The following is a 22,603-nucleotide window of genomic DNA, read 5'->3' as shown; positions in this document are numbered from 1 at the left end:
CAATATATTTCGACCATTCAGACCATTGCTTCACTCTGATACTGTGCCATTTTGTCATTGTCTCTATGAAAAGTGGAAATATCTTCTACACACTGACTGTATCAATCTTTGCCGTAATCCATTAGTTTCAATCAGACACCCCCCACCCCCCACAATTCTTCTAAAGTCCATCGAGTACACACACTGCCGCTCACATGACAAGCTGTCAGGAGCAGGATGGATCACCTCTAACACCAGCAGATCTTTCTCCAGAGATTGTGTCCAAAACAGCTCACAATTGGCCAAATACCTTCTGTCCATAGCCCATTACATTCTCAGCAGTATGTTTCTCGTCTTGCATTCTTCCTCTCTTGAAATTAATGCAAACATTGCTTTTGCTTTCCTAACTGCCAACTTAACTTGCACGTTAACCATAAGAGAGGACGAGTGCTTCAAAATCCTTTTGTGCTTCAGGTTTAATGGATCCTATTAGAACATAGTGTCTCCTCTATTCCGCCTACCAAAGTGAATATTCTCACACTTTACCATATTGTTTTCCATCAGCCACGTGTTCCCACGTGTCCTAAACTGTTCAAGCCTTTCTGAAGCTTCCCCACTTCCTCAATATCATCTGCAAACGTAGCAAAACTGCCCTCAAGTCGTTTGTTCAGTTTGTTCATGTATAATACACTTTCTGGCTCCCTAAGGCCCGTCCACCGTCTGCAAGGCACAACAGTCAAGGTGGTTGACTCCATTCACGTTGAAGCAATAGCTTCACTTGAATTACACCTGTAAAGTCTTCACTCCCTGCACCATTGACTCTCAGTAGAAGCACACCCTACCCACTTTTGTTGTGTCTACTTTATTATGGAGCACTATTGATGCCACTATGTCTCAATACGAACTGAGTTGTGCTCACACCAACCATGTCACTGTGTATTGATGACGATGGAGGGAGATCGGCGAGGGGATATCTTTGATGAATGACTGTGTGACTGCCAGCGTGAAACCTGCCCCGACAGCCTCGGATGTACCTGTGCCCGCTGTCACCGCTGCAGGCATGATCAGTCTTCCTGCAGGTCAAATCAAGGAAAGCGACGGCCCTGGATAGTTTTCCCGGCTGAGCACGCAGATCCTGTGAGGACTAACTGGCAGAGGTATTCACATACAATTTCAGCCTTTCCCTCCCACAAGCTGAAGTCCCAACCTGCATCAAGAAGACCAACAACAACCTTGTAAGTGAGGAAGCGCATGCTTTAATGACTTAATGATTACCGCCCAATGGCTCTAACCTCAATAAACATGAATTGATTTGAAAGGCTGGTTATGGCCCACATCACCTCCAATCTCCCAGCCTGACTTGATCCCCTGTAATATGCCGACTGATGCAATGGGTCCACAACAGATACCATATCCTGATCCCTGCACTCATCCCTAGGACATCTGGACAACAAAGACACCAACTCCAGACTCCTTTTCGTTGACCTCCATCTTAAACATCATTATCCCCTCGAGACTGATCTCAAAATTCCCTAACCTTAGTCGTGCCTCCACCCTCTGCAACTGGGTCCCACAGTTTCTGACCCACTTACCACAATTAGTGAAGGTCGGTATCTGCACCTCTGCCACAATAAGACTCTACACTGGAGCTCCTGGAGGATGTGTCCTCAACACCCTACTGTACTCCCTGCACACATATGACTGTGTCCGCAGTCCCCTATAGTACTCCCTGTACGCACATGGCTGTGTCCTCAGCCCCCTACTGTACTCCCTGTACACCGATGGCTGTGCCCACATCCCCCTACTGTACTCCCTGTTCACCCATGTCTGTATCATCACCCCCGACTGTACTCCCTGTACACACGTGACTGTGTCCTCAGCCGCATACTGTACTCCCTGTACACACACGGCTGTGTCCTCAACCCCCTACTGTACTCCCTGCACAAATACGGCTGTGCACTCAGCACCCTACTGTACTCCCTGTTCACCCATGGCTGTATCCTCACACCCGACTGTACTCCCGGTATACCAAGAGATGTGCTATCAGGCCCCAACTGTACTCCCTGTACACACAAGGCTGTGATCCTCTGCTCCCTACTGTACTTCCTGTACACATATGGCTGTTTCCTCAGCCCCCTACTGTATGCCCTGTACACACACGACTGTGTCCTCAGCCCCATACTGTACTCCCTGTACATTCACGGCTGTGTCCTCAGCCCCCTACTGTACTCCCTGTACACACACGGCTGTGTCCTCAGCCCCCTACTGTACTCCCTGTTCACCCATGGCTGTATCCTCACCCCCGACTGTACTCCCTGTATACCAAGAGATGTGCCCTCAGCCCCCAACTGTACCCCCTGTACCCACAGCTGTGTCCCTCAGCTCCCTACTGTACTCCCTGTACATCCACGGCTTTGTCCTCAGCCCGCTACTGTACTCCCTCTACACCACAGCTGTGTCCTCAGCCCCCTACTGTACTCCCTGTATACCAAAGGCTGTGTCCTCCGCCCCCATTGTACTCCCTATACACACACGGCTGTGTCCCTCAGCTCCCTGCTGTACTCCGGTACACACGTGGCTGTGTTGCCAAACTCCAAACAATGCCAACTGTAAGTTTGCTGATGACATTACCAAAGCAGGAGGAATATCAAACAACGATGAGTCTGAACACGGAAAGGAGATAGTGGGTTTGGTGGCATGGTGGAATGATAATAACCTCCCTCTCAAATTTGGTAAAAGTAAAGAAATGATCATGGTCTTTAGAACGAAAGGAGGGGAACAAGCCCTTATCTACATCAACGGTCGAGACAGTGCAGAGCGTCAAGTCCCTCGGAGTGATGATAACTGGTAACCTACCTTGGACTTCTCACATAGGTGTGACAGTCAAGATGGTTCAAAAACGTCTCTCCTTCCTCACTTGGCTCAGGATATTTAGCATGTACTACTTCCACAGATGCACTATTGTGAGCGTAATGTGTGGGTGTGTAAATGACCTGGTGCAGCAACACTCTGCCCAGGACCATCAAAAAGTACAGAAGATTGTGTTCACAGCCCAGACTATGACGGACTCAAATCTCCGAACCATTGACTCTATTTACACAGTTCGTTGCAGAAGAAAGGCTGCCAACATCTATCCAAAATTACTGAGGGAAGGGATAGATGAAATATCTGGGACCTTAACACATATATTTGTCACATCCTTTAAGACAACTAAGGTCCCAGAGGACTGGAAAGTTTCTAATCCCTTTGCTTAAGAAGGGTAGCGTGAATAATCTAGTTAATTATAGACCAGTGAGCCTGAAGTCTGCGGTAGGGAAGCTGAGAGAGAAGATACTGAGGGATAGGATCTAATCATTTGGAAGAAAATGGTCTTATCAGTGATAGGCAACATGGTTTATTGCAGGGAAGGTCATGTCTTACCAACTTAATAGAATTTTTTGAGGAAGTGACAAAGCTGAATGATGAGGGAGGGGCTGTAGATGACATGTACACGGACTTCAGGAAGACGTTTGATAAGATTTCCCATGGTCGGGTTATGGGGAAAGTGGAGTCATATAGTGTCCAGAGTGTGCGAGCTACATGGATAAAGAACTGGCTTGGCAACAGGGGACAGAGCGTAGTAGGGGATGGGAGTTTCTGAAAATGGAGAACTGTGACCAGTGGTGCTCCATGTAAGATGTTTCCGGAAAGATACATGAATGGGCCGGGAGCATAGGGATACAGACCTTTAGAAAATAGGAGACAGGTTGAGATAGAGGATTTGGATCGGCGCAGGCTTGGATCGCCGAAAGGCCTGTTCCTGTACTGGAATGTTCTTTGTTCTAACATTACCAAAGACCCATCATATGTCTGTAAAGATCTCCCACAACCTCTTCTATCAGGCTAAAAGATACAGACGCTTGAACACACGGAGCAGTAAGTTCAGGAACAGCTTCTTCCTAGCTGTCATTAGACTGATGAGTAGACTCTCTAATCTCAGATAATGCTGATTTTGTTCATATTGATCTCGCCTAGCGCACACCCTGTGCAGCATAACCGATATGCCTCTCAGACATATTTTACAGCCATCGTTCAGTACATCCATTCTTACCATGATCTTCCTGGACATCTTGGCACAGGACAAAATAAATTCTCACCTCCCTACCCCCAGTTCCCCAGTTCACGCCGAGGTCTCTCCGGTCCTCCCCCCAGCTCCCCTTGACCCTATCCCCAGCTCCCTGTGACCTTTGTCTCTCACTGTTTCTCTCACACTTTCTGTTTCCCTGTGTTTTCTTTTTCTCTGTCTTCTGTTTCTTTCCCTGAACCTACTATCTTCCCTTCTCCCTGCACGTGTGACTATTTGTTTCCTTGTTTTGTTTCGTTCTCTCTTTGACTGACTGTCCATCTGTTTCCCTCGCTGTGTTCTCTCACTCCTTCCCTTTGTTTCTGTCTCTTTCTCCTTCGTTGTAATGGTGATGGCTTCGTTTGAAACAGGTGATGGCTCATTGGTTCGATGTTGGCAATACAATACACTCAACAAGGTTTTGGTATAGTGGACATAATTTAAAATGATCAGTTACATTTCAATTGTTGTCAAAACAGCAACCAGAACGTGGGTATCCATTTAACAGCCAATTGTTACATCTATTTGAAACCGCTGGTCTCCCAGTGCTCTGCATACTGGCAACACAAAGCATTCTATTCGGGTGCATAATGACCTAACATGGTAACTGCTCTGCCTGGGACCATAAGAAACTACAGACGGTTGTATGAACAGCCCAGACCATCACGGAAGACAACCTCCCGTCCATTTATACTTGTCATTGTCGTAGAAAGGCTGGCAACATCAAAGATCTCTCCCAAACCAGTAATGATCTCCTACAACCTCTTCCAACAGGGAGGAGACACAGAGGCTTGAAAACATGGAGCAGCATGCTCAGGAACACTTCCTTCCCTACCATTATTAGACTGACAAATTGACATCTCTCACTTTTCAAGTAACATTAATCTTGTTAATGTCGATCTTACTTTGCCCACCTCCTTTGAAGCTGTCACCTTGTATGCCTCACTCTGTCCAAAGACCCTGTGATCTCTGTTTTCTTGGTTAGGGTCATGTGCCTGCACTACAATAAAAACAAATCTTTCCATTGTACATTTGACTAAAATAAATGAAAACACATCAGATTAAACAGGTGGACTGCAGTGACTCAAGGTCTTCTCAAGGGCAACTGGGAAAGTGAATAATGCTGTCCCAATCAAAGATACCTATATCTAATTAATGAATATAAGAAGATGACCACCCTTAGGAAGGACAGGCAGAGGGAATCAAATCGCTTTAAACTTGATCTTAGATATATACAGGTTTCCCTTACTATTTGTAAGTAGAGTGTTCCTACGAAACAGTTCGCAAGCTGATATGGTGTAAAGTGCAGTAGCACTAATTGATATGGGAAAAATTTCGGCTTTCTTCGTAAAAGTGAAAATCCTGTTCGGATTTCTTTTGGTTAGCGAAACAATGTGCTAATGTAAGTCATTCGAAAAGGGACGTGGCGAAAAACGAACTTTTGAAAAGCGGGGATACCTGTATTTACAAGGGCATGATATTCAGGAAGATGGGAATGGTGAAAAATAAATGAGGTGAATCTCACATTTGATTTCCAGCCCAGCTGATCATCATTCTCTTTGTTTGCTCTTTTTCTTCTATATCTCTCTTTCTCTATTCATTCCTCCTCCCCTTCAAAGCAGACTTCCCTGTCAACGGTATTAATCACACTCCTTTCCAGCTGCTTTCAGTTCAGGAAAGTTCCCCAGCACTTTCTGTTCGTTTCTTTGCATTTCTTTCTATAATTTCAGATTTTCAGCATCTTCCTTTATTTGATTTCACCTTCAGTTTTGTTAATTCGTGGGATGTTGGCATCTCTGCCAAGGGCATCATTTGGTGACCACCACTAATCGCCCTGATTCAGCCAATACAAAGTTAAGCACATTGTCATGGGTCTCAAGTCACAATTAACCCAGACTGGGTAATAACATTAGATTTCTTTACCGAAGGTGATCATTGAAAGAAGAAGGTTTTCAGACAAAATGTAGCTTTTATGTTTGTTTTTCGTAAAATACACTTTTATTCCAATTCTTATCATTTTTATTCAAGTTCTGTCATCAGCTGTGGTGGACTTGAAACAAATCACTTGAAACAATATTTTTCCTTTAATAAACTTAGCTTCTGAATTACATCCAGCGACATTTCCACATTCTTACATTGTCCTAATCAGTAAGTAACGTCCGAGACAAGAGCAATTTTGTGATTGAAACATTTGTAATTGGAAAAGTGGTCAAAAGAGAGCTTGAAACATTAAGTCTGAATTTTACCAACGTGCAGCCAATGGTTTGTTCAGCAACAATACTGACACAGAGATGAAGATTGTGGATATTAGGAGCTGGGAGTGGACAGGTTTGGTGAAAGAGAGAACACGAGACATAAATCAGTTCAGGGCAAAAAGGGATCTCGAGTTTGTGCACAGTTTTGGTCGCAGATGTTTGTGAGGGAGTGGTCTGCAATTCATAGGTAATGAATGGAAACTGCAATTGAAACTGAAGACAACAGTTTCTTTCTCTGACAAATATAGATAACAGAAATTGCAACGAAGTTCAACCTTGTTTATGGGATGAATGAATGGACAGAGGTGGAGACCACCAACAATAGCGAGAATAGGTGAGTAGCTCACCCTCCACCCCGCCCAGAATAATCATCAGCACTGCTGATATCCGATATGGTAGAAAACCCCAAGGGGGGAAATCTTGAAAAGACTCAAGGAAAACTTCCTCTCCATTGTAGTAATGTTCCAGTCCACTATTCTCAGATTCAGATCTATGCAGCTGTTGATCTCTGTTACTGCTGGAACTGATGCATCTGTTACTACAGTGGGATAGCGCACTGAATGAAGGCTCTTACTAATAGGAGAGGGAAACCCTCCAGTGACAATGTTGCATTGCATGGAGACTGACATCAATCACAGCCAGAGCAAACAGTCCCAGTTTTCAATACAGCACATTCATTTCACAATATATCTGGACTGGGCTACATGTTGACAGTGCTGGCTATTGGTCACATCTCCCATCACCAAGTGCTCGAGTGAAATCAGTTGTGAGGACGAATAAGAATATTTTCTTTCGTAGGCTACATGATTCTGCTCTGTTGTCCGTTTACTGTGCTGTAACCATCTCTCCAAAAATCCCTCCACCCCCCAAAAGAATCACAGTCAGGACGTTGTTACTGTGCTGATCTCTCCTCCACGGGAACAAATGCTAGCAAACAGACTGTCATAGGGCGCAGTCTCCCTGAACATAGACAGGAAATGTGGATTTCTCTGAATGTTCCTCTCCCTGCTCTAATAAGGCAACTTTGGAACTTCCATAGGGAATATGCTTCAGTAATGTATTTATATAAATTTACAGACTTCTAAATGCAGTTTTATTTGCGTAAACCATATTTTTTACGCATTTTGGCCTCAGTACAAAGCTAAAAGTGATAATTACAATGAACGTACTCATTAAGACTTATGAATTAATGAGTCAGGTTCGAATGAACCTGTTATTGGCTGGGAGATAGGGCAGAATGGAAGCAGTGGCTGTGGAGACTGCATGGGGAGTACAATGATAATCCCCAGTCATCATCGCTCCTTCTAACAGACAGAATTAAATCTAATGCATAACAAGGAAACAGCCAACGTTTGGGAGATGCAATGCTGAATGACAATGTGAGCTAAAAGGATAACATTAAATGTGATAAAGTGAACCATATTTTATATACACACCATTTAATCATTGGGTATACAGATTGAGTAAGATCATTGGACTTGAAACATTAACTTTGATTTCTCTTTACCAGCACTGCCAGACCTGCTGAGCTTGCTCTCTAAGTTCTGTTTTCCTTTTTGTTTGAGTTTGATCATATTGTTCATATCTGGCAGGATACTTACAATTAAAAGCAGACACTAATAATAAAATATGAAGGGCAATGGGGTCACTACAGGAGACAAACAGTAGAGATATAGTCATTGCAAGCTGAAAGAGACAATGGGCTGAGTTTCCCCCACTTTTGCTGTAAATAATTCTGTGATATGTAATCAAAGCCTTTGCAGTGGGGGTAGACAAGCCGGTTCAACGAAGGTCATGTCGTGCTCCACCATCAACAATCTATTCCTGGTATCTCATGAAATTTCAGCTGCCTCTAAAATGTCTTTTCAAACAAAGTGGAGTTCCTGAGATTTGCAGGATAATCAGAAAAAATATTCTTTTTTCCTTTGAATCTTAAAGAAGAAACAGAGTTCGGCCGTAACACAGGTGTCACAGACACACCAACTATAATAGGAACTGGAAAGGACGACATTGTCCATATGTAACAAAATTCAGCATGTAGCGTGGTCAAGAAACATGAAATATAGTGATTAGGAAACATTAAATACAAACAGAAAATGATGGTAGAAGCGCAACAGATGAGGAGGTATCTGCAGAGAGAAACAGAGTTAACATATCGAATATGATGTGACACTATTCTGAAAAAGTCATTTTGAAATCAAAGGTTAATTCTGTGTATCTCTGCTCAGAGGGTGCCAGACTTGCTGCGTTTCCCTCTATCGATCTTTTTTTTCTTTCTGAACTGTGACAAATTGTCTGATCTGAACGATATAAGCAAAGCTGCTGTCTCAGTTGAATCTTGTTTTTTTTTTATGGACATTAAATGAGACATTACAAAGTTCCTATGTTTGACAGAGCTATAAATATCCATAACGTATTGCATTGTGATACAAAAACATTGTGAGATATTGTTGAAACGAAAACCGAAATTGCTGCAAAAGGTCTGCAGCATCTGTGCAGAGAAATCAGAGTTAAAGTTTCTAGTTCAGTGGCCCTTCCTCAGAACGGATGGTAGCCCTGAAAATGTTGATTAATATACAGCAGAGGATGAACACCTGTTAATGGAGACTGTTAGTAGCTAACAATAGGGGATAAGTAATGGAAGGTTACGTGAGAACTAGGCCTGGTGTATGGGTAGGGGGCATTGAGGAGTTCAGTCCCTAAAATCATTGAACATTATTTTGAGTCTGAATGGCTGCAGAGTCCTCCCACGGAAAATGAGGTGTTGTTCTTCCAGCCTGTGTTGAAATGTCCTGCAGCAAGCCTAATATTGGCCAGGGAACAGGATGGGGTATTAAACTGGCAGGCAACTGAAAATTCAGGATCTTTTGCATAGGTACAGCTTGGATATTCTGTGAAGTAGTCACTTAGTCCACCTTTAGTTTCCCCAATGTAGAGCAGATCACAATGTGAGCAGCGAATGTAGTAGACTGGATTGTGGGTAATGTTGGTAGGATGTTGCTTCACCTGGGAGGTATGTTTGACCCTTGGTTAGTGACGATAGAGGAGGCAAATGGGAAAGTGTAACACCTCCAGCAGGGGAAAGTGAAGTGTCCCTGTGGTGGGGGCTGAGGGAGGTGATTGGGGGAGGTGTGGGCAGTGAATAACGAGCGGACCAGGGTGTCCTGGAGGGAATAGCCACTTCAGAAGGCGGAAAAGGGAGAGGAGGCAAATATATGTCTGGTGGTGGCATCTCGCTGGAAGTGGGGGAATGCAGACTGATGATGTTCTGCATGTGAATGCTGGTGAGATAGTAGGTAAGAACAGGGGGAACTCTTAACGCTGTTGCAGGAGGGAGGTGAGAGGGTGAGGGTAGAAGTGCAGGAGATGGGTCGGAACTGGTTGACGGCCTGTCAATAACAGTTCTGGGGAGTTCTCAGTTGAGGACGAAGGTAGACATTTCAGAGGCCACATTTCTGAAGTTGACATCATCAGAAGCAATGTGGTGGAGACGAAGGAACTGGGGGTATGGAATGGAATCTTTGTAGGATACAAGGTGTGAGGATGTATACTCCAGGTAGCTGTGGGAGTCGGTGGGCTAATACTGGATATCAGTGACCGGTCTATCCCCAGACATAGAAGCAGAGGTGTCGAGGAAAGTAAGGGAGGAGTCAGAGGTACACCAGGTGAAAGTGAGGGAGAGGTGCAAATTGGAAACGACGAACTTTTCCAATTCTGGCCAAGAGAGAGGAACAGCAGCGATGATATCATCTACATATCGGGGAAAGAGTTGTGGATGGGGCCTGGAATAGAACTGGAACAAGGAATGGTCTACATACCCCATGAAGGAACAGGTATAACTTGGGCCCACGTGTGTATCATTGCACTCCCTCTGTATGGCAGGAGCGGGCTGAAGCAATGGGTCTGTATGGGCAGTTCTGTTTGTGGATTTTCAGGAGGAGATAAAAGCAAACTCTACTATCAGAGGACCACCAGCTTGGGACTGTTATGTGGGGGTGAGTGGGTGGGGGGGATGGTGGTGGTGGGCGAGTAAGTGGGAATCTTCAGATGACATGTGGTCAGATTTAGTTAATAAAATATCCTGATATGCCATGGAAGGGTTATGGGCCAGCAGGTGATATATGGAGGTAGCTGAGAGCTGGCACTCAGCCTCTGAAATGTAGAGATGAGTCCACCAGACCACAGCAGCACTATCCTTATCGGCACAGGCTGAATAACATAGTAAGGATTGGATCGAAGCATACTGCGTGCAGTCTGTTCAGAGGGTGATAGGTTGGATAGGGAGAGGGGGATACAGAGAATTTAAGACAATCAAACTCCCATGGAGCGTCCTCAATGAACAGATTGAGTTCAAGTAAACGCCAGAGGAATGTATCCAGCTGGAGGGAGAGTGTTGGAGCTGGGGGAAGGGGCTATGGGATGGGGAGTGGACTCTTGCCAAAAGAAATGGACACAGAGGAGAAGATGGTGGAAGAGGAGTTCAACATTATGTCGTTCCTGAAATTCATTAAAGTGGGGCACAGAGGGATAAAGCTGAGACCTTTGCTGAGTACAGAACATTCAGTATTAGAGCGTCGAAGTTTAGGAGGGATGGTGAATACACAACAGGCGGTGGGCTTGGGGGAGGGGATGGACTCAGATTGCAGGGCATGGGTGGAGTGGCAGGTTCCAGAGGCTCATAGGCATTTCCAAGTTATTCCATCTTGTGGGCCTCATGTAGCTGGCGAGCATGGTGAATGAGCTGGAGAATGAACTGGAATTGGGGAATTGTGCAGCCTTGAGCCAATGTGATGTGGTGCTGTTGAACATAGAAAATGTTGAGCTCAGTGGCAACGACACTGCACAACAAGTCCTCAGAAAGTAAGAGATTGAAAGTAATTGGAATCGTTATGTTATTGTGATGCTCTGATTTCATTGAGGTGATACTCAAACAGCAATGTCTTACTTTTCTGAGACTTTCGACCAAACTGTGAAAGCAGAATGTATCTTGATGCTATTAATAAGACAAATCCATCCATGGTTTTGGAAGGCACTAGCAAGGGCAGAGTTTATTTGTCATTCCCAATAGCTCGACGGTAGGTGTCATTGTTCATTGAGGAAATTACCAGCACAGAAGTTCCTCTGATTTCCAACAACCACAGTTTGCTGAGGGTGAATGATGCTTCATGAGTCAAATGCTACTTTGATGGCAAGGGAAGTTACTCTGATCTCACCTCAACTGACATTGGAAAATCAGTTAAAATATTAAAGAGAAAAAGGATAGAACACGGCTTATTGAACAATATGGTCACTGTCCAAGCAACGTTTAAGGACAAACAGGTGCATGGACTTCTGATTCTGAGGAGAGGTGTTTCCTATTTGGGATGAGACTGTTTGGTTAAGCGCTGTGACAGAGAGAGACAGAAAAAAAAATATTCCACACTATATGGGGGAAAAAACCCTATTCACGGTGCATTGGGCAATGACAGATATACACTATTGTCTGTTCCTATTGGGCATTGATCATCTCAATCTCACCAATAGCAGCACAGTAGCTATGGGTTCCCATCACCCCAGTTGGAAAGCAAAAAGGGGTAAGGGCTGACCAGTGGAAGTGGGAGTAACTAGTGAACTGGTGTAACTTACATTGGGAGTGGCAGAAGAATGGTCTGAAGAGATAGCATCAGTGGAAGAGTATGTGGCAGCAGAAGGGGTAGTTCAAGGGAAGTAGGAGTGTAAAGAAAGAGTAGGAAGGGGAGGAAGAATGGCTAATGAAGTTTTAGTGACTGGGTAAAGCTTGTTTTTGGCAAAGTGAGATTGGGCAAAAACCACCACTCTTCAGGAAAATTGGGACCTGATTCCATTGAAAATTAAGATTTGATGTACTTCTTTTTCTATCACTTGATTCTTTCTCAGATTGTATATTCACTCTGTGGTTTTGTATCTCCATCAAATTCAGGTGACGTGTTTGTTTTTCTCCCCTGGTGTTGTGTCTCAACATTTTTAAATTTTATTAACAGTAAGTATTTGCTTCCAATTCAAAGTAGACATGAGAATGTGATTTGGTCTCCTGCAGTTTCCCATAACATAGAATTTAATTGAATATTTATCCTCATCACATTAACTGATTCAAGCAATGAGTCTGTGTCCATCCTGCAGATGGAAAATTTCTTCAGTTCTTACTATTGTTACAAAGAACAGTGCCACACAAATGGCTAATGTTCCAGTGCAAGGTGCCAAACCATAGTTCATCCTAAATTAGTTACAATCTTTATGAAAAAGACATGCTGAGGGACAGAGTGTAAAAAGTGAATTTAACTTTGTGTCGAAAATGGTATTTGCAGCACACTCATAATAGGTGTTCACGACATCACTCTGTAAATTCCCCAAAATAAGAACACCAAGAGACTGGAATTCTTAATTATTCCTTTGTGAATAACATCTGAAGAATAGGAAGGAAATCAAGGTTTGTTTGTAATATTCATAAATAATGATGTTGAGAATGTGGAAGATGGATGGCAGTGGAATGATAACTAAAGTTGGGGATGACACAATGATTAGCCGAGTTCTTCACAGTGAGGAGGAAAGAGTTAGGCTACAGAACGGTATAAACAGGTGATTTCTATGTCTAGATTAATGGCAGATGAAGTTTAACACTGATAAATGTGAGATGATGCACATCTGAATTAACAAGACAAGTAAGTACTCAAATTTTGAAGGAAGAGGGCTAAACTTGCTCCTTTTCTCTTTGCAGGTTGAGGAGGCAACCTGGTACAGATGTACAAGAGCATAAGTGGTATAGAAAGGATGAACAGACAGCAGCTGTTTCCCTTATTCGAAGGGTCAAAAACAAAGGGAAACATACTTTAAGTGAAAGGCAGGGGATTGAGAGAGGGTTTGTGGAGTCTGTATCGAACTGAGAGGGTGGCACAGACATGGAATATAAAGTTCCTATGTGTGGAAACAGGCCCTTCAGCCCAACAAATCCACACTGACCCTCCAAAGCGTAACCCACCCAAACATGTTCCTCCTATATTTACCCCTGACTAATGCACCTAACCTACACATACCTGAACACTTTCGGCAATTTAGCATGGCCAATTCACTTAACCTGCACATCTTTGGATTGTGGGAGGAAACCGGAGTACCTAAACGAAACCCACATAGACAATGTGCAAAATCCATACAGGCAGTCACCAAAGGCTGAATCAAACCTGGGTCCCCTGCGCTCTGAGGCAGCAATGTTAACCAATGAGGCGCTGTTCTGTCCAGGGTGACATGTGTCTGGAATGCATTTCCTAGGCGGGTGATTGACCAGATAATCTCACAAACCTTTCAAAAAGCCTTTCGATATGCACGTGGTGGTGCAGGCTCGCATCTTCATTCAATTATTCTATGTGCTGTCAGCCATGAACACTCAGATATATTCTGAAGCAATAGCTAATGACAGTTCCTGGTTTGTTCCATTGACTGTATTCAGTAAGTGAGCCTCCAGTGAAGTGCTGGTGTTATCTCCCACTATCTATTTAAGTGTTTCGGTTTCCTTGAGTTGGTAATGTAATTTCCTGTGTCGACGATGTCATTTTTGGCCCTTTTTCTCAGAGGGTGTAGATGGAGTCAAAATTGATGTATTTGTTGATGGAGTTCCGGTTGGGATGCCATGTTTCTAGGAATTCTTGTGCTTGTCTCTGGCCTGTCCTAGAATGAATATACAGACCTTGTCAAAGTGGCATACTTCGTCATCAGTACGTAAGAAATTAGTGTTGGGGTCATGTCTTTTGTGGCTGGTTGATGTTCATATAACCTGGTGACTAGTTTTCTGCTTGTTTTTCCGTTGTAGTGTTTGTTACAGTTCTTGCAAGGCTTATTGTTCCTGGAGCAGAACGGACAAAGATGTAAATTAATTGCGGTGGTCAAAAGTATGAAAAAAGTTGCAGAGTAGAAAAAGAATACTCTATTAGTTGGCATTACAGCATCAAGGAATTCTAATTTCAAGGTTGTCAGCAAAAGAGCTTGGAATGAAATAGGGAAAAACGTCTTTATTTAGAGAGTTGTTACGAATTGGAATTGGCATGGCTGGGAAAGTTGTAGATGAAGATTCAAAAGAGAACCGGATATATATTTGGAAATTATGAATTTAACGGGCAACAGAGAAAGGGCTGGCAAATGGGATGTGTTTGGGAGACATTTTTTGGAACTGATGCATACATAATGGCCAATGCCCTCCTTCTGTACTTTAAAGGTTTGTACTCTATCATGTGCCAGCTGTGAATAAAAGTCAGTATCCAATTATTTCACTGTGTAAATGCTCGCAAATATCTGATTATTTCGTGCAGCATAAGCATTTAAAATGCAAGTATTGCAAGGTCAGCTTCATTATGAAGTCTAATTATTACTCAGAATATGAATATTTTACATGTTGTATTCCAATTACTAAAACAAATATATTATTGCTTTGGCACAAAACTCTTTGGAAATCTCTGACTTTTCACTGACACGATATTATGTTCGCTTTTTTTTCACATTAAATTTCATATTAAACATCATTCATCCTAAAAAAAAGCAAGTTTTCAAATTATTGTTCACGAAAATTTGATAACACAAATAACTTAATTAGTTTAATATTCACAGTCCATGTTGAATTATTACCATTTTTAAATTGTACAGCAAATAGCTGAAGATCGTACATTTCAGTGAGAAATTAAAGTGATTGTTTATATATAAATGTATAAGATCGCTAATTCTATTTGTATGTTGAATCGTTTGCTCACTCTGAACATGTAATCATTCAGAAGCCAACCACTTTAAAAATATTGGAGTGGCAAAACATTGCTTTGAATTCTGACATTGAATATCTAATTCTAATCACCACAAGATTTATGTTCTTTCTTCGATAAAATAAAATGAACATGTTTTATTTCTGTGTTAGAAAATATTGACAGGAGTTTATATTTTAGGTCCATAAATATGGAATCAACATAATTGATTTAAGAGATTATCCTTCAGTTGAATGATTATCATTCACGTCTTATTTTTGCCCAATTCATGAAATATAGCAAACACCCGATTATTGTTCGGGTCAGTAAACTCAACACCTTACAATGAGCTCCGCTAAAAATTGCTTCCAATAGATCTGAAATAATTTACAGTGTTATTGGACCTCACAGCTGCCTATGATACAGAGAGACTCAGTGGCCTGTTCCAAAATCTGTCCATAGAGTTTCTAACCTGGTTCAAGGCAGTCAGTCAAACATTACTTCAAAACAAATAAATTGTAATCCCCCTTGGGCAGGAGAAGAACCCGTCAACAGACTATCACTGGTCTCAGTGTAAGTTCAAATGTTGTCCAGGTTAAATACTAATGGCTGACCAGCAACTAATCTTTAAAATTCATCTTCAGTCAGAGCCTGGCCCAGAGCAGACGTGTTGACATGGAGAGCCAGAATCTCACAATACAAGTTACCGACTGTGATGAAGTCTGACCTGCCTCCAAGACTCCGTACAACTGCACCCCGGGTCAGACATGGGTGAAGACATTAACAAGTTGACAATCTATTACAATACCTTGTGTCTCACAAATAAACCTTTAAATCCATATCTAATAAATGGCACCTTCACATTCTCCAGTATCAAAATAAAATTTTACATCTCTGTGAATGATCAGAGATTACTACATGGATCACACAGTAGAATGTATGTGAAGTAACCAGCAGCAAACAGCAATCCACAAATCACATTAATAACTGAACTTGGTGGATTCTGTCTGGTCTAATTAACCACACAAATTATACTGGCATTTCAGGTGACTGTAACAAAGCACACCATAACTGAAGGTTTTGACCTTACACCCCTCCAAAGTTTCCTGATCTCACACACATCACTCCCTCACACATTCAACAATTGTTGAGAATCCACAAGCTGGGTGAAACTGGAAAGATAGAACAGTGCAGCACAGTGCAGGCCCTTCGGCCCTTGACGTTCTGTCGACCTTTTATCCTACTCTAAGATCAGACTAACCTACATACCTTTAATTATGGTATCATTCATGTGCCTATCCAATTAAATATCCGTAATATAGCTGACTTTACTACAACTGCTGGCTGTTCATTGAATACACCCACCACTCTCTGTGTAAACAAACTACCTCTGATAGCTCCCCTAAACCTTTTTCCAATTACCTTAAAATCATACCCTGTCGAGAGCCATTTCCACCCTGAGAGAAAGTCCCTGGCTATTCAATCTATCTATGTCTCTCATCATCTTGTACACCGCTGTCAAGTCATTTTCCATTCTTCTTCGTTCCAAAGAGGAAAGAACCCTAGCTCCCTCAATTTTTCTTTTTAAGACATGTCCTCGAGAGCAGGCAGCATCTCCTCAGCAACCTCACCAAAGTTTCCACAAATTTCCGATAACGAGGTAATCAGAACTGATCACAATATTCTAAGTGTGGTCTCACCAGGGCTCCATAGAGTTGCAGCATAACCTCGCCGCTCTTAAACTCAATCCCTCAGCTAATGAACACATCACCACCTTCTTAACAACCTTATAAACCTGGGTGGCAACTTTGTGGGAGCTATGCCACGGACCATTAGATCCCCCTGTTCCTCCACAATGTAAGAATTTTGCCATTAACCCTGTATTATGCATTCAAATTCGACCTTCCAAAATGAATCGTATCCCAGTTTTACATATTGAACACGATTTGCCACTTAGCAGCCGATTCCTGCATCCTGTCAATGTCCTGTTACAAACTACAACAGCCCTCCACACTATCCTCAGTTCCACTAATCTGTGTTACATCATCAAACTTACGAACATACCCTTCCACTTCGTTATCCAAATCATTTATCAAAATCGCAAACAGCAGAGGTCCCAGAACCGATTCTTACGGAACACCACTGCTCACCTACTTCCAGACTGAATACTACCCATTTACCACCACTCTCTGTCTTCTATGGGCTAGCCAATTCTGTATCCAGACAGATAGGTCTCCCTGTATACCATGCCTCCTTGCTTTCTGAATGAAACTACCACGGGGAAGTTTATCAAACACCTTGTCAAAATCCATCCACTCCGCATTCACTGCTCTACCTTCTTCAGTGTGCTTAATCCCATCCTCAAAGAATCCAATAAGAGTTGTGAGGTATGACCTGCCCCTCACAAAGCCATGCTGACAGTTTCTTATCATACTATGATTTTTCAGAATCCTCTCCAATATTTTGCCCAATACTGATGTAAGACTGACTGGTCTGTCATTCATAGGACAATCCCTGTTTCCTTGCCTGAGCAAGGGAGTAACATTTGCCACCCTCCAATCAATGGAGAGTGAAGACGCAAAGACCATCACCAAAGGCACAGAAATCTCTTCCCTCTCTTTCTGTAGTAACCTAGGGTGTTTCCCTTCTGGCCGAGAGATTTATCTAATCTTATGTTTGAACTTCAATCAGTCTGTATTTCACCTCAACTTGTTTACTCCCTGCCCAACCAACTAATTGACGGGTTTCCATTTCAGGGCTCTGTACAGTGCTGCCTTACTGAACAAGTATGGTTCCTAATATCCTGTGTATTATGTAAGGGAAAACAGGGAAGGGCAGATGCCCAAAGCTTTGACTCTGCTGCTCGTCAGATGCTGCCTGACTGCCTGTGCTTTTTCCAGCACCACAATTTTCGACTCTGATCTCCAGCATCTGCAGTCCTCACTTTCTCCATTACTGAGGGCTGTCCCCTCTGCACACTGAACAGGGAACTAATCAGCAGAAATTCGATGTATCTGGATCTGACTGTTCAGTTTTGGAAAGTTGTATTTGATGAGCACATTTACTAAAAACAAAATTAAAATTCAACAAATATTCATTCATTCCCAGAGTTACAGTTTTGGTTCATGAATTGGACAAGTTGACAACGAACAGTGAATGACTGAAGACCTCTGAGGTACAAAGTATTCCAAGTGATATATTCCAGGTTAAATGGGCTTTACCTTAATGCTGGTAATATCATCAGGCAGACAGTTATGATAAAGAAACGAAGTGACATGTGGAAGTGTGACATTTTTGCCATTTCTGAGATGTGTTTGAGGGAGTTCAGGTCTGACAACTCAATATTCTGTGGTACCAGAACTATAGTCAGGACAGGAGAGAGGGTAAAAGAGGAGGTGGTGTTGCCTTATTAATTATGTAGTCAGTTACTGGCGAAAGAAGGGACAATATCTTGAAAGGCTCTTGTAATGAGGCTTGTTGGTTAGAGCTCAGGATCAAAACTATGACAGAAACACTGCTAGGGATATATTATTAGACCCCCAGTTAAAGGAAAGTACGGGAGCAGGGATATAACCAAGATACAGAGGTGTGTAAAAACAATAATAGGATCATTATATTGAGGCATGTCTATTCCAAATATTCATTAGGTCAGTGATAACTTTTTAAGAGGGAGCAGGTGTTTTGAAATTTATTCCAGAGAGCTTCTTATATCAACATAGAGCAGATACAACAATGGGCAGTGCAGCGCTGGGTCTCACTGTGGGGAACGAAGCTAGTCAGCTGTTCCAGGCAGAAGTGGGAGAACATTATAGGACCAGTGACCGTAATATCACACATTTTGACTTTGCTAAGGAAAGACCCCAAAAATGTTAGAAAAATAATAGATTTTTGCACTGGGGAGACAAATTTTATGGAAAAGCAAATGACAGGATCTGGCCAAAGTGCAGTTGCTTCTGGGTGAAACTGTAGCAGAACAAAATGGGGCGGGGGTTGGTGGATCATTTGATTAAAATTGAATTGATGACAGTGTCGGCCCAGCATGTTACACCGAAGATAAAATTTAAGAAAACAAGCCCAGAGAACCTCAGATGTCGGCACAAATTCCGAACAGGATGAAAAAGGAAAGAGAAGCTTAAAGCAGTTACAAAGTGAGCAGGCCAATGAAAGTCCTAAAAGAATATAGAAAGTGTAGGACTAAACCTAAAAAGTCAGTGGAAGAGCAGAAGGAGGCGTGATAAAACATTAGCGGGTAAGATTAGCAAGAATCCAATGTCATTCTTTTTGGTTTATTAAGGGGAAGAGGATAACGCGGGAAAAAAAGGGAGTATTAGGGACTAAGGGGAAAGCCTGTTCATAGAATGAGAGAATATGTTGAGCACATCCTGCGAATGTCTTCAGTTTGGAGGAACTGAGGAAGAATTGAAAGTTTTTGCAAGATAAAGTGAACAAATCACCAGATTAAAGACCACCAAGTCTCACATCAATGAGAGGGAAACAATTGTAGAAAATTCGGAGGACTGTTGAGGCTGGATCATTAAATATCTTCAAGGCTGAGGCAGACAAATTTTTATCCAAGTGTTACGGGAAAATTGCAGGAAATTGGAATGGGGGATTAACAAAATAAATATAACCTAATCGAAGGAAAAGCAGACTCAGTGAGTGGACAGACACATTTTTGCCCCTATGTCTAATGGTGTTCTTTTCCAATAGCCCTGAATTCACAAGAACATCAACCTCTCTCACTACGGAGTGAGACACAGTTTGGAATGCAAGCGAGGGATTAAAGGAATTCATAAACTCAATACTAATAGACAGAAAGTATGAGAGGACTGCAATAACACGGATTGCCTGTCGGGGTGAGGATTTGCATCGACATAGTCACCACGACCAGAAGAAAGACCTCAGCAAGACACCCTCCAAGGCCAAGCAGAGACCTGCACTGGAGAGCAGGTAGTCAGTGGCCAGGTGTCAAGGAGTGCTGAAGGCCAAAACACTACATCACTGTCGTGTCTCCTTCCTTCCCTGAACAATATTAAATGTGGAGGGGTAGAGAGACATGCCGTTGGAAGCAGAGTAAGCAGGAAGGCTTTCATACGAGACGCTTCAGACTGTTCCAGTTCAGCAAAATGTACAGGTAAACTCAAATAAAGTTCTTTTAACTTTATCATTACAGTAGTCGAGATGGCATTTACGGCAGTCGCACTCTCCTCTTGTGGGATGTGGCAGCTCAGGGAGATTTACACCAGCCCTGATGGCTACACGTGTGGGCACTGCACCCAGCTTCAGATCCTGGGAGACCGTGTTAGGGACCTGAAGCTGGGCAGCACGGTGGCACAGTGGTTAACACTACTGCCTCATAGCACCAGGGACCAGGGTTCTGTGTGGAGTTTGCACATTCTCGCCGTGTCTGCATGGGTTTCCTCTGGGTGCTGCGGTTTCTGCCCACAGTCCAAAGATGTGCAGGTTAGATGAATTGGTCATGCTAAATTACCTGCAGTGTTGCGTGGAGGGAAGTGGGTCTGGGTGGGCTGCTCTTCAGTGGGTCGGTGCGGACTTGTTGGACCAAAGGGCCTGTTTACACACTGTAGGTAATCTAATCTAGAATGCACTCAGGGTCATCCGAGATACTGACCGAGATAATGACTGTAATATTCCAGTCCAATGTTCATCGCCCTGAGTTTACCTGTCAGTCCTGTTGTATTTAAATAAACACAATTTAATCCAACAGGCGTTCCTTGCTTCCTGTCATATTCCAGGAAGAGAGTAGATGGGCGACCACCAGGAATGGCAAAGGGAGTGCAGGAATCCCCTGTGGCCATTCCCCTCGAAAACAAGTAGAGCATTTTGGATTGTTGGGGGCGATGACCGTTCAGGGGAAAGCAGCAGGAACCAGGTTGGTGGTATTACCACTGGCTCTGGGGCACAGCGGGAAAGGGTAAAGGTAAACAGGTCGATAAAGATAGGAGGGTCGATTGTTATTGGGACAGATCAGAGATTCTATGGTCACAAACGGGAATCCAGGATGGTGGGTTACCTCCCCGCTGCTAGGGTCCAGTATGTCTCCAAGTGGCTGCAGAACATTCTCAAGGGGGAAGGGGAGCAGCCAGAAATCATTATGCACGTTGGCACAAATGATACCCGTAGAAATAGGGATGAGGTCCTGCAGCGTGATTACAGAGAGCTCAGAGAAACATTTTTAAAAAAAAATCCTTGACAGTGGTAATCTCCTGAGAGGGAGGTTACCGTTTGAGTCATGCATGGAAGGAGACACCAATATCTTGCCGGTCCGTTTTGCTAGGGTTACACGGGAGGGTTTAAACTAGATTGGCAGGTGGTGGTATCCTCAAGAGCAGGGAGGAAAGTGGTAAATAGTAAGGGTATGCTGGAAAACGACAGAGAGAAAGTAATGCCTTTTGGATTAAATTGCATCTGTTTCAATGCAAGAGTGCTGACAGGGAAGACCGATGAACTCAGGGCGTGGGTAGGTAGGTGGGTCTGCGATATTATAGCCATTACAGAAATATGGCTAAGTGATGGATAGGACTGACAGCTTAATGTGCTAGGGAACAGGTGCTTTAGGCGAGACAGAGATGGTGGAAGGAGGGGAGGTGGATTTGCATTTCTGATTAAGGGAAGAACCAAAGCATTAATCAGAGATAAAATAGCTAATGGATCACCCAGTGAGAATTTGTGGGTGGAGTTTAGAAATAGGAAGGGAATGGAGAGGTGATTGGGGTTGTAATATAGACCCCCAAATAGTCAACAGGAATGAGAGTAACAAATATGCAGGCAGAGAGGGGAGACCTGCAGGAGTAATAGGGTTATCATAATAGTCTGTTTTTTTATAATACAGACTGGAACAGCCAGAGTGTGAAGTGATTTGATGATGTAGAATCATTAAATGCGTCAGGAAAGTTTCCTCAAGCGGTATATTGAGTGTCAGACTCGGGAAGGGGCAAAATTCGAAATTTTCTTAGTAAATAGGGCATGACAAGTGACTGAGTGAAGAGTGGGGAACACTTTGGGACCAGTAACCATAGATCTATTAATTTTCAAATAGTTATGGAGAAGGACAAAACTGTTCATCAGGTTCATGTTCGAACTTGGGGCGTGTCTCAGGTACAGGCAGCTGGGATCATGGGAATCCCTGGAGATATATAAGAGATACAGGAGTCTATGGAAGAAGGAAAGCAGTAGGGTGAAAAGGGGGCAAGAAAGAGCCTTGGCTGAAAAAATTAGGATGAATCCAAAAAGTTACTTTAAATATATTAAAAGAAAAAAAACAATAACTGGGGAGAAAATAGGACCCCTCGAATACCAATGTAGACAAGTATGTGTGGAACTATCAGAGATGATTGAAGTCCTTACCGGTTTCCTCCCACAGTCCAAAGATGTGCAGGTCACGTGAATTGGCCATGCTAAATTGCCCATAGTGTTAGGTAAGGGGTAAATGTAGGGGTATGGGTGGGTTGCGCTTCGGCGGGTCGGTGTGGACTTGTTGGGCCGAAGGGCCTGTTTCCACACTGTAAGTA

Source organism: Chiloscyllium punctatum, chromosome 38 (assembly GCF_047496795.1).
Source record: "Chiloscyllium punctatum isolate Juve2018m chromosome 38, sChiPun1.3, whole genome shotgun sequence".
Lineage (NCBI taxonomy): Eukaryota > Metazoa > Chordata > Chondrichthyes > Orectolobiformes > Hemiscylliidae > Chiloscyllium > Chiloscyllium punctatum.
The sequence above is the reverse complement of the archived record's forward strand: the minus strand, read 5'-3'. Positions refer to the sequence as shown.